Raw genomic sequence first — 10,103 nt, 5'->3', positions numbered from 1 at the left:
GTCTTGCCGTGGCGCCTGCCCTGTCCCCCTCGCTGGACTCTGCAGAAGTGGGGACCGTCAGGGCGCCACGTTTGGAGGAACGTCGCGTCCGTGGGCTCTTCACTGGGCTTCCCACTGTACGGTCGTCGTTTTTCGTCTGGGCAACTAATGGGTCATCTCCCGGGGAGAGAAAAGCTGCCGACCCGACCCGCATCAAAGAATGCTGAGGGGACACGGCGACAGAGGGAGGCGAGACATAGCCCTGGCTGGACGCTGGACTAGAGGGAAGGTTCCGTGGGGGAGGTTGGGGGCAGACACGGAATTGCGATCTGGGCTTCGTTGGCGCATCCGTCGCTGTCCTGTCACCCGAGTTGGGTGACTCGACTGTGCTTTTGTAAGAGACTGTCCCTGAGCAGAGGAGATGCACACTAGAGTGCTACGGTGCCTGCAGACACCTGTGTGCAAGCCGTTCTGAAAACGTCGAGGGAAAAAGAATCGGTGTAGACATAAAAAATGACGAGTGCCTCTCCGGGCTGGCTGGTTATTTCGATGGTTAGAGCCGGGTGCTTGTGACACCGAGGTCCAGGGTTCAAGGCCTGGCCAGCCACCAAAAAAAAAAAAAAAAAAAAAGACTGCATTTTTTCCATGGGTGCCAACTAGCAGGATTTCTACTCTTCGTTTTCCAAATTTTCTACTCTGCTTATATAATAGGAAAAACAGGTTTTGTCACAAGTCTTATAAAATTGCATAGAGTGTTCTCAGATGACCCAGACACAGAGGCCAGCAGTGACTGCACTGGCACACTAAGACAGCCCGTGATTTCTTCTGCAGAGGCTCCCACATTTCCCAGCTTTCTATCATGCAAATGTGTGCTCTGTCAACCAGGCGTCCGGCTGTCATTCATTAAGATGACTGGAATGATGACTTAATCATGGGATCTGTTTTGGCTTTCTCTTCCATGGGGTTCAGGGAGGCATTTGAAGGGGCCCTTTGCTGGGTTCTGCTCGGGACCCATCCTCATGAATTCCGTTACAGCACCGTCTTCTGTATGGGAAAAGCACCTCTGCCTCAATTCCCACCAGATCATTCTGCAACTCTTACCCCCTTTCCCCCCAAGAATGGGCCTATGCCTAGTCTCTCTAGGGGCTCTCCCAGCAGCTGGGAGAGAGCAAAGTCTCCATCCTTTGCAGCCCTAGGCTGAGATGCTGTCAGGACAAGGCCAGCAGCAGTCGGAGACTGTATTAGTCAGTTTGTGTTGCTATAACAGAAATACCTGAGACTGGGTAATTTATAAAGAACAGAGGTTTATTTGGCTTATGATTCTGGGACAGCTGCATCTGGCACAGGCCTCAGGCTGCTTCTACTCATGGCGGAAAGTGGCAGGCAGATGGCGGGTACAAGCAGGTCACATGGTGAGAGGAAGCAAGAGAGAGAGAAGGTGCCAGGGTCTTTTAAACAATCAGCTCTCGTGGGAACTAATAGAGCAAGAATTCACTCACTAATCCCCCCTCCCCCAGGGAGAGCGTTAATCCATTCATGAGGGATCCGCCCCCTTGACTCAATCAGTTTCCAACACTGCCACATTGGAGATCAGATTTCCACATGAGTTTTGGAGGGGACAACACATCCAAACTCCATCAGAGACTGAGGCAAAGGAGCCTTGTGGAGACGAGAAGCAGGAGGTAGCAGACAGAGCATCCCCATCAAGGCACTGACCCAGCCAGTAAACCGGGAGCTCCTCCTCTGATCCCGTGAGCTGCCTCAGGGTCCTCACAAGCCCATGTGCTGCCCAAGACAGACCGAAGTGAACAGGCCTTTATGCTGCCACTTTGCCTAAGGTGGTCAGGCTTAGATAAGGAACCCGGGCCCTCTGAACAGCCACCCACAGCCAGAACAGTTACCTCTTCTTCCAGAAATAGCTTCAGAATGCAAGAGCAGAGGGCAGAATGCGGAAAAGGGTGCCCCACGTTGGACACCCGCCCAGCTTGCAGTACCACGAGGCAACCCTCCTGAGGGTGCAGAAGGCTGGGCAGCCCCAGGAAGCTCAGTGACCTCGTGGCCCCTGGCTCCTGCCAGTTCCTGGGAGCCCAGGTCCTCTCTGGTGCCTCCCTGCAGTCCCAGCGCAGCCCCCACTGCAACCCCGCCATGTGCCTGCCCCCTGCCCTAACTGGGCCACTGCACCTGGGTCTCCCCCGAAGCCACGCTGACGTCTCGTGCTTGGAAGCTTTTCACTGCACACTGCAGCAGTAAGAACGTCTGCACACGTGCCCGCCACGCTGCATATTTATTTGTAACAAATCATTAAAAATTATAAAACACAAGTAAAACTTCAAGCATTTAAAGGGAATGGTCAAAAAACATAAATGAAAGTTTCCCTCTGTACCCCCGTGAAACATCTGTGGTATCCGAACACCTGCCCCTCTCCAGCAAGCGATGCTCGGTGCACTCAAGTCCGATCTTGGCGCGCTTCTTTCTGCAGCACCCCCTGCACCCCCTTCCCAAATAAGATCTGTCGCGCGCCCGGCCTGTCCCCTGTGCTGCTGTGCGCTTCCCTCTCCGTTCTGGCCCTCCTTCCAGGCCTAACTCGTTTCAGCGCCCTGAGCCTCTAGAAGTCAGCAGCCCCCTCCGCCCCGGCTTCCCGAGCCCCCCTTGGACCCGCGGGGGCTGCCCCCAGTTCCGGGCTGGGCGATGCCTCCGCCCGCAAAGGCCGGCTGCAAAGACGCGGTCCCGCGGCCGATGTCAGCAAAGGGGACAGCCTGTGCAGGTTTGAGCACGTGGTGCACACGCTCGCGCTCTTTGGAAAAGGCCAGACAGTAACTGTGCTGTGTGCATATCTACCACGGAAAACCAGCGGGCGCCGCAAGGCTGTACGAAGTCAGGCACGGGCGTCGGGCCCTCCCTGGTGCCTCGGGCCTAGGATAAGGGCTGGCCCTGTGGGGCGCGTTCCTGGGCGGGTGTCGCTGGTAGCGCGCCACCTGCGGCTCCGCCACGTGGGCTGGTCTCCCTCGTGGTCTGAAACCAGAGAGGGAGGCAGATGTCGCCAGACGGAGCCAGAGGCTGGGGGGACCCTGTGGGAGGTGTGACCATCTCACTGCGTCGGTGGCGAATTTGGGGTCAAGGTGAGGGAGGGGCGGGCATGGCGGGAGCACTGCCGGTCACCGCCACCGCAGCGCTAGTCCCCAGCTGTGGGATTCAGGAGCTTGAAGGAGGGCACGGGAGGTGTGGGCTTCTGCCTCCTGTCCTAACAGGAAGGTGACGGCTGGGCGAGCCCAGAAAACTGCAGGGACAGGGCAGTCTGCTCCTGGGATGCTTTTCGAGCCTCTCGGGCCGTCCACCTGCTCCTGGTCACTTCCTGGGCTCTAGGTGAGAGCACAGCCCGGAGACACGTGGGCTGTAGCCTGAGGCCCTGGGCAGAGACTCCAGCTGAGCCACTCCTGTAGAGGATATTGACTAAGAAGTTATCAATGAGATAGAAATAAAACACATGTATTTCCCAGGACCAAAGTCCTTAGTTTAGAAGGCCGAAGACTGTAGTTTAGGAGGCCAAAGCCTCTAGTTAGGGGGCCAAAACCCAACCCTTTAGGAAAACGTGAAGGAGTGCTAAGATTGAGAAAGCCCAGAAAACTTTCATAGGACTAAAGCCTTTGATGCTGATACGAGAATTGAAGCACAGTGAAAAGGCATTGCTCTGGGGCAGTTGCCCTCGGAGCAGCTAAACCTGAGTGATGGGAAAGCGTGTGAGCTCAAATCTCCAAGGATATTCCGCTAGGTTAGTTAGCACCTGGGGGACGTTCCACATCTTGCCCTAAGCTGTTCGTTTGAGTTTCTTGGGGAGTTAGGCGCTTTGGTGATTATTTCATTGTTTCTTTTCATTCATCACATAGCTTAGTTTTATGGCTCCTTTTTTTTTTTTTTTCCTGAAAGATGACCAGTAAGGGGATCTTAACCCTTGACTTGGTGCTGCAGGACCACACTCTCCCAAGTGAGCCACGGGCCCGCCCCTTATGGCTCCTTTTGATGGTAAATTGCTTGAACTATTTTAAGCTACACATGCTTAAATCAAGTTTGTCATGTAGCCAGTTCGTTTATGTTTTCACTATGATTGATTATCCATCTGTTTTTCTTCTGTAACTTTCTTGTCGTTACAATAAAACTGAAGCAAAAACTGACTCGGGGCTGTGCCTGGGCTCTCCTCTCTGGAAGGAGTTTTCCCTCGGTGCAGTCCCTTCGGGCTTCTCACTGCTCTCAATACATGGGCCCTGAGTAATCTTTTGAGTCTCCATCACTCTATGGGAGGTGACAGACGCCTGCCCCACTGAATCTGTGAGGCAGTAATTGGGCTGTGTGAGAGGCTTCAAGGGGAGGTACACTCATGGCCCTGAGAGCAGAGGATGCACAGCCGGCGGGAAGCTGCAGTCACAGTGCACCAAGACCCGGCAGTGGCCAGGCCAGTCCTGACTTGCACATCAGTACCCTGGAGTCAGGGGGAACTGACCCGAGAGCATTCGCTCCTGCTGTGGTGAGTGCTGGGGACACACCTAAAGATGGCTGGAACACCATGGTGGCTGCCCTTGGGTCCTCACAAAGGAGAAGGGAGGTGGACGTGGGGGCACAGCGGGCACGGCGTGGCAGGTGTGGAGGGGCCACATCAGGGGCAGTGACAAGGGAGCAGTGGACTTGCTGTCAGGAGAGTGCCTCTGAGCCGGGTCTGAGTGGGTCCGGAAGGATGTGCAGGAGTTTGGGAAAGGACAGCGCGGTGGGGAGAGTGTGCGGCTGTCCGGGAACGAGGGGCTGTGCGCTGACACTGGCTTCCTGCTCGAAGCCCCTGCACCCACCAGAGGGCTCTAGTTCAGAAAGGACATGACAGGCTTGGGATGGGGACAGTGACTGAAGAAACCTCAAAACAAAAACTGGGTCGAAGCAAACGAACACCGTGTTGGAAAACTATGTAGAATTTTCAAATTTGTCTTCAAAATACAAGTTAAAATAATTTACTAGGATTTCATTGTATGTTGATTTCTTAGTAATTCTTCCTTAGAACATTTTTGTTAAATATTTTAGATTGCTAAATACTTTATTCCTATGAAAAGGAAAGGCATTATCAGAAGTGAAAACCACATTAGAAGCAGCAAGAACTTTAATTAACAAAACAGAAAGTGAAGTCAGATTCCGGGGAACCTCGCAAAACAAGATGGGGAAAGTACAACAGAAGAACTGGTAAGAGAAAACATGAAGATACAGAAGGCAGAGAAAGACCAGGCAGATACTTCTAGATGGTTCTTCTGAGAATGGACCAGCAAAGGGACAGCGGCAGCAGCCCGGTCCTTCAGTTATGGAATAGGAATAAAATTCCTCAGCAGTGCAGACCTGAAGCTGTAAATCAAAAGAACACAGAACGGGAAACCGCACAGTGGTCAAGAAAGAGCCAACAGCCACGGACACACGGAACGACAGGGGACTAACCTCAAACTGAGCGCAAGAATCAGGCACGAACTAGTGTGCGTTGTGATTCCATTTGCGGGAAGTCTGAAAGCAGACGAGACCATCTAGAAGCTAGAACAGTGGTCACCTCGGGGGGACCCTGGGAGGGCAGGCTCTGGAAAGCTCCATGTCTCGATCTGGGTGTATATACAAGAGTGTAAACATGTAAAAAGTTGAGGGCTGGCCGGTTAGTTCGGTTAGAGCTCTGTTGGTAACACCAAAGTCAAGGGTTCGGTCCCCGTACTGGCCAGCTGTCCAAAAAAAAAAAAAAAAAAAAAAAAGTCTGACAGTGCACTTGATTTAGGCATTTTAACTGCATAAGTTATATCCTAATTTAAGAAAAAGAAAAACACCTATCTCAGGAAAAATTAGTACAGACTTGTCGACACCAGTACTTACCTTGGTGCAGCCCTTCAGCTTTGGGGATAAGGGAAGAAAGGTGTGGACACCCAGGCTGGAGAGGCGCGACTCAGAGAAAGAGGTTGGGGGCTGGGCTCGGCTGCAGAGACAACCCCAAACCAAAACCACACGCCCCAAGAATTCTACACCCACCAGGCTGTCTTCAAGTGTCAAGGCCACAGGCTGTTGTAGAGCCTTCAGGAACCTCATCAGCATCTCCTGCTCTGCCACTGCAGTGCCCTCTCTCCAGGCAGCAGACTGGGTGGGCAATTTACCCCACTACAGCCCACGTGTCACTCCCTCGTCACCCAGAAACTGTGCACCGCAGCTCCGCACCACGCACCGGCTGGACACTGCCCTGTGCACGAGGGCTGCCTCATCCCACAGGGCTGTCTGCGGGTCTGCAGCCTCGCAGAAGCACTGCACACAGAATGTGGCATGCCAGCATGGGGCCAGGGACACTCGGGGTCCAATGCTAGCCCCAGCCGGTACCGCCATAGTTTCAGGCAAACGACTGAGCCTGCCTGAGACCCAAGAATGGGATGGAAGTCAGCTAGGGCAAATGACAAGCCCACGAGTTTCTGCCCCATGCACACATCTGGACACCTACACATCTGTCCCCTCCTGCACTCCCATGCTGTGGGAAACCTCCTGGCTCCTCCCGGGCGGGGACCACTGTTTTCCATCACACCAGGGGCCCGGCATACTGTGTTGAACCAGCGGGTGAATGAATAACGGGTTTGTGTGACAAAGTGACTGGAGCAGACCAGCTCCAGAAATTCTGCTGAGGGTGGCCACCAGCAGCCGGGCTCATTGCGGACTGTCCTCCCGATGCCGAGGCCCTCTGCCAAGCCCAGCTGTGCTGCCTGCACAACGTGCCCCTAGGCAATGTCCAGGGCTGCTGACCAAGCATGTGCAGCTGGCCAGACTGCCCCCTCCCATGACAGGGACACATTTGGGGACAGTGCAAGTGGGGTAAAAGCCCACTGGAAAGGAGTTTGGGGGCACTCCACAGACACTGAAGTGGAATCTGGAAGACCCCGCAAATTCCTCTGCTTGTTTGATCCCCATCCAGGTGTCCTCCTTGAAAATGTGCAGCCACTTATGGTTACAGCAAACTGTGAGGGAGGATGGGGGAGGGGGAGGTAGGACACCATCCTGGGGGAAGTGCCAGGCTCCAGAATCTGAGATCTGGGTTCAAATCACGGCTGTGGGCAGGGCCTCCTTGAGCCTCCATGTCCCACTAAATCAGGATGCAGGTAAACCATCCCCGACGGAGGGGTGCGGCTTCCAGCACTGCCGCCTGGCACACCTGAGACCTCAGGACACCAGGGTTATTTTAGGGGCGAGTTAAGCATGGAGTCGATTTGTTTTAAAAGCAAGAACTGGCTGAAGACGCGAGTAAACGGCTCCCTATAGTTGCTGATGAGAAAAAAACATTTTTTGGTGTCTTGTTTTTCCTAGTTTTCAAATTTCTTTAAAAAGCACACATAGATGCTGCTGGAGGAAAAGGACTCTGTCACAACCCTGTGCTCTTGAGGACCGACTTCAACTTTCCTCCCTGAGATCTGGAAGCTGCCCGGGCACTCTGAGCCCCGGCCCCAGGCTGCAGGGTGTGGTGGGGTTAGGCAGAGCCCAGGGAGGCTGCCTGAGCGGGAGATCATCAGGGTCAGGGCCTGTGTCCCAGGAACAAAGATCAGGGCTCGGGAGGGGAGTGCCGTGTCGCTGTATCCTGGCCTCCTGAAGAGGCGAGCCTGGCCGCGTCCCCTTGGCGGGAGGCGAGGTCACAGAAGGAGACAGGGCTGCCATCGGCTGGGATGAGGACTTCGCCCAACCCTGGCTGGGTCCTGAGGAAAACAGACGCCCAGCTCGTGGGGATGGGGCTGGGCTGAGAGCCCAGAAGCTCTCTGCGGGGTCTGCGTGGCTGGGAGGCCAGAGGCCATAGCAGAATGGCCAAGTCCAGCAAGGTAGGCCGCTCTCCAGCCTTGGCAGCGGGGACATCCTGGCCATGTCCCCAGTCAGGCCACGCAGGTGCAGGGACAGAGGCTGCGATTGCCCCTCGGCAGATCTGTCCCAGCTCCAGAGGGAGGCTCCCACGGAGGGAAACAGCCTCTCTGCGATTTTCACATTGTGCAGCGACCTCCGTACACCGCGGACGGCGGGAAAGGCATGAGAAGGGAAGCCTGGCTCGGCCTTCCACGCCTGGCAGATGCCGGGATCAGAGGGCCCGACGTGGGCTCAGGACGGCGGCCAGCCCCATGCGGGGCACTTCCGAGTGCTCTGGGAAGCTCAGCGACCGGCAGGGGGCAGGCCGAGGGACCGGTGGGCGAAGCCCAGGGCAGGTGCGGCGCGGCTGGTGCTGTCCGCGGTGCTGGTCGGACGTGGTGAGGGTCCTCTGAGAGGGTGCTGAGGCAGAGACTGAGCGAGCAAGGGGTCCAGTGTGGAGGGTCCTGGAGGCCACAGGACAGGCTGTGGGTCAGAGACGTCTCTCTCTGTGGGGTGGGAAGGACACGGGAGTCAAGCCCTGGGCTGGTGGAGTGGTCTTGGAGAAGACGGCCGGTGCTGGCTTAGACTGGTGTTAAAAAGTTATTGTCCAGCACTGAGGTCAGTCCACAAGTCCTCGGACCAGCTGAAGGAACCGAACGTTTAGAAAAGAATGGCAGGGGGCAGGAGTAGGACCCTGGCCACAATCACTCCTTCAGGTATCTAAGGCCCTTCCTATGGCCGCTTAGTGGCTTCCCATGACCCCAGGAAACAAGATCCTAGAAAATGCAAGGCAAAGGGGTCTTATGAGAGGCCAATGTTTCACAGGAATTGAATGCGATCAGAGTGAGACCTCCAAAACCCAGAGCAGGGAGGCACTTGGCCATCCACGGGAGAGATACAGCATGACCAAAGGGGAGGACAAGGCTGTGAAAAGTGGACAGAACTGTAGCCAGAGTCTTAATAGACCCTGCAGAGAAGTCCTCCCTTGGATTTCTTGGTGGAGCCCATAGCAGCTGCTGCAGACAGCTCTCACCCTCGAGTCCCACCAAGTTGGACTGCACTCAGCTTATGGGTAAGGCGCTTAACCCTCTTAGGAATGAGGATTAATGAGGGCACAGGCTGAGCGCTGAGATGTCTGTGATTGGTGTCACCTGGCACTGTCTGCACACGGTGCCTCAGAAGTTGCTGTAGGAAAAGAGTACCTGTCTCCCAGGGACGTGCCACCATTCTGAGGCCATAGTCCCAAGGAGATTCTCCGGCCTGCAGAGTCCTCCGTCTCCCATGGGCTCACTGAGGGGGATCCCTTGGCTGTGTCTGCTGTGAACATGAGGGAAGGGGCATTTCACTGCCCTGCTTCCCCCTGGCGTTTCAGGGCGTGAGATCTTTGCCTAAAGGTTTGGCGATTTTTCAGATTGTTAGAGTGAGCAGCGGTGGTGAAAGGCTTCGCTGCGCGGGTGACGTTCCCAGCACTCCCCAGTGTGGGCCTTCCATGCCTCTCCCTGTACCCTGCATGCCCCTGTGCCCTGCATGCCCCTGTGCCCTGCATGCCTAGTCCTCTCCCCCACCCCAGCATGAGGTCAGGAGGCCTCTTCACATTTATTACCTTGGGGGGCCTCACGTGAGCCAGAGCGTCCACCGACGGCTTCTGCGCCCAGTTCGCACCCTGGCTTCTCTCCTGTGTTTTCTGATGTGAGCCTCAGCAAGCGCGGGGGACCCTTCCACACGCACGACACTCACGAGGTCTTTCTGCCGATACCCCCTGTAACGTCGTGTTGCACCGACGGCCAGCTAGAGGTCTGTCCGCGTTGTTCTGTGCAAGGTCTCTTTCTTGAGAGGCTTCTCTGATGTTTAGTGACGCCTGTCTCGGGTAGGAATCCGCTGGTGTCGCCGCTTTGAGCTCTGCCCGAGGGCGCGTCTGCACCCGCGGCCCCGCGTGAACCCCGAGGCTCCCGACACCCGCACGACTCCTGAAGCGCCGGCTGCACCCGCGCACGGGTGAGGTTTTTCTACAAAATGTCGTCTGACGCCATCTGAGCGCTGAATAAACCGTGGCCTTCAGGATTTATCTTGCGGAAAACGCGCGAATCCACGAGGCCTCTCTGCGCACCTGCTCCGGGATTAGCCGCACAGCGCCCTGCTTGGCCGGCCGGCGCCGCGCCGGCCCCTCCCGCTAGGGGCGCCAGAGGGAGCGGGCGAGGCCGGGGAGGCGGGAAGGACGCGCTCCTTCCGGTTCCCTCTCGCGGCTTCCGGTCCGCCCG

General features: G+C 56.0%; 1 long non-coding RNA gene across 1 annotated transcript; it reads right to left on the bottom strand.

Annotated features, from left to right (window-relative positions):
* Positions 1 to 5,094: 5,094 nt before the first annotated feature.
* Positions 5,095 to 5,708, bottom strand: LOC103591140. Its single transcript, XR_550545.1, has 2 exons — positions 5,443 to 5,708; positions 5,095 to 5,352 (listed from the first exon to the last, which is right to left on the bottom strand). It is a non-coding gene; the product is annotated as an uncharacterized LOC103591140 (long non-coding RNA).
* Between the last annotated feature and the right edge of the window lie 4,395 nt (positions 5,709 to 10,103).

This window comes from Galeopterus variegatus, unplaced genomic scaffold, assembly GCF_000696425.1.
Source record: "Galeopterus variegatus unplaced genomic scaffold, G_variegatus-3.0.2 Scaffold932, whole genome shotgun sequence".
Classification (NCBI taxonomy): Eukaryota; Metazoa; Chordata; class Mammalia; order Dermoptera; family Cynocephalidae; genus Galeopterus; species Galeopterus variegatus.
The sequence above is the reverse complement of the archived record's forward strand: the minus strand, read 5'-3'. Positions and strand labels throughout refer to the sequence as shown.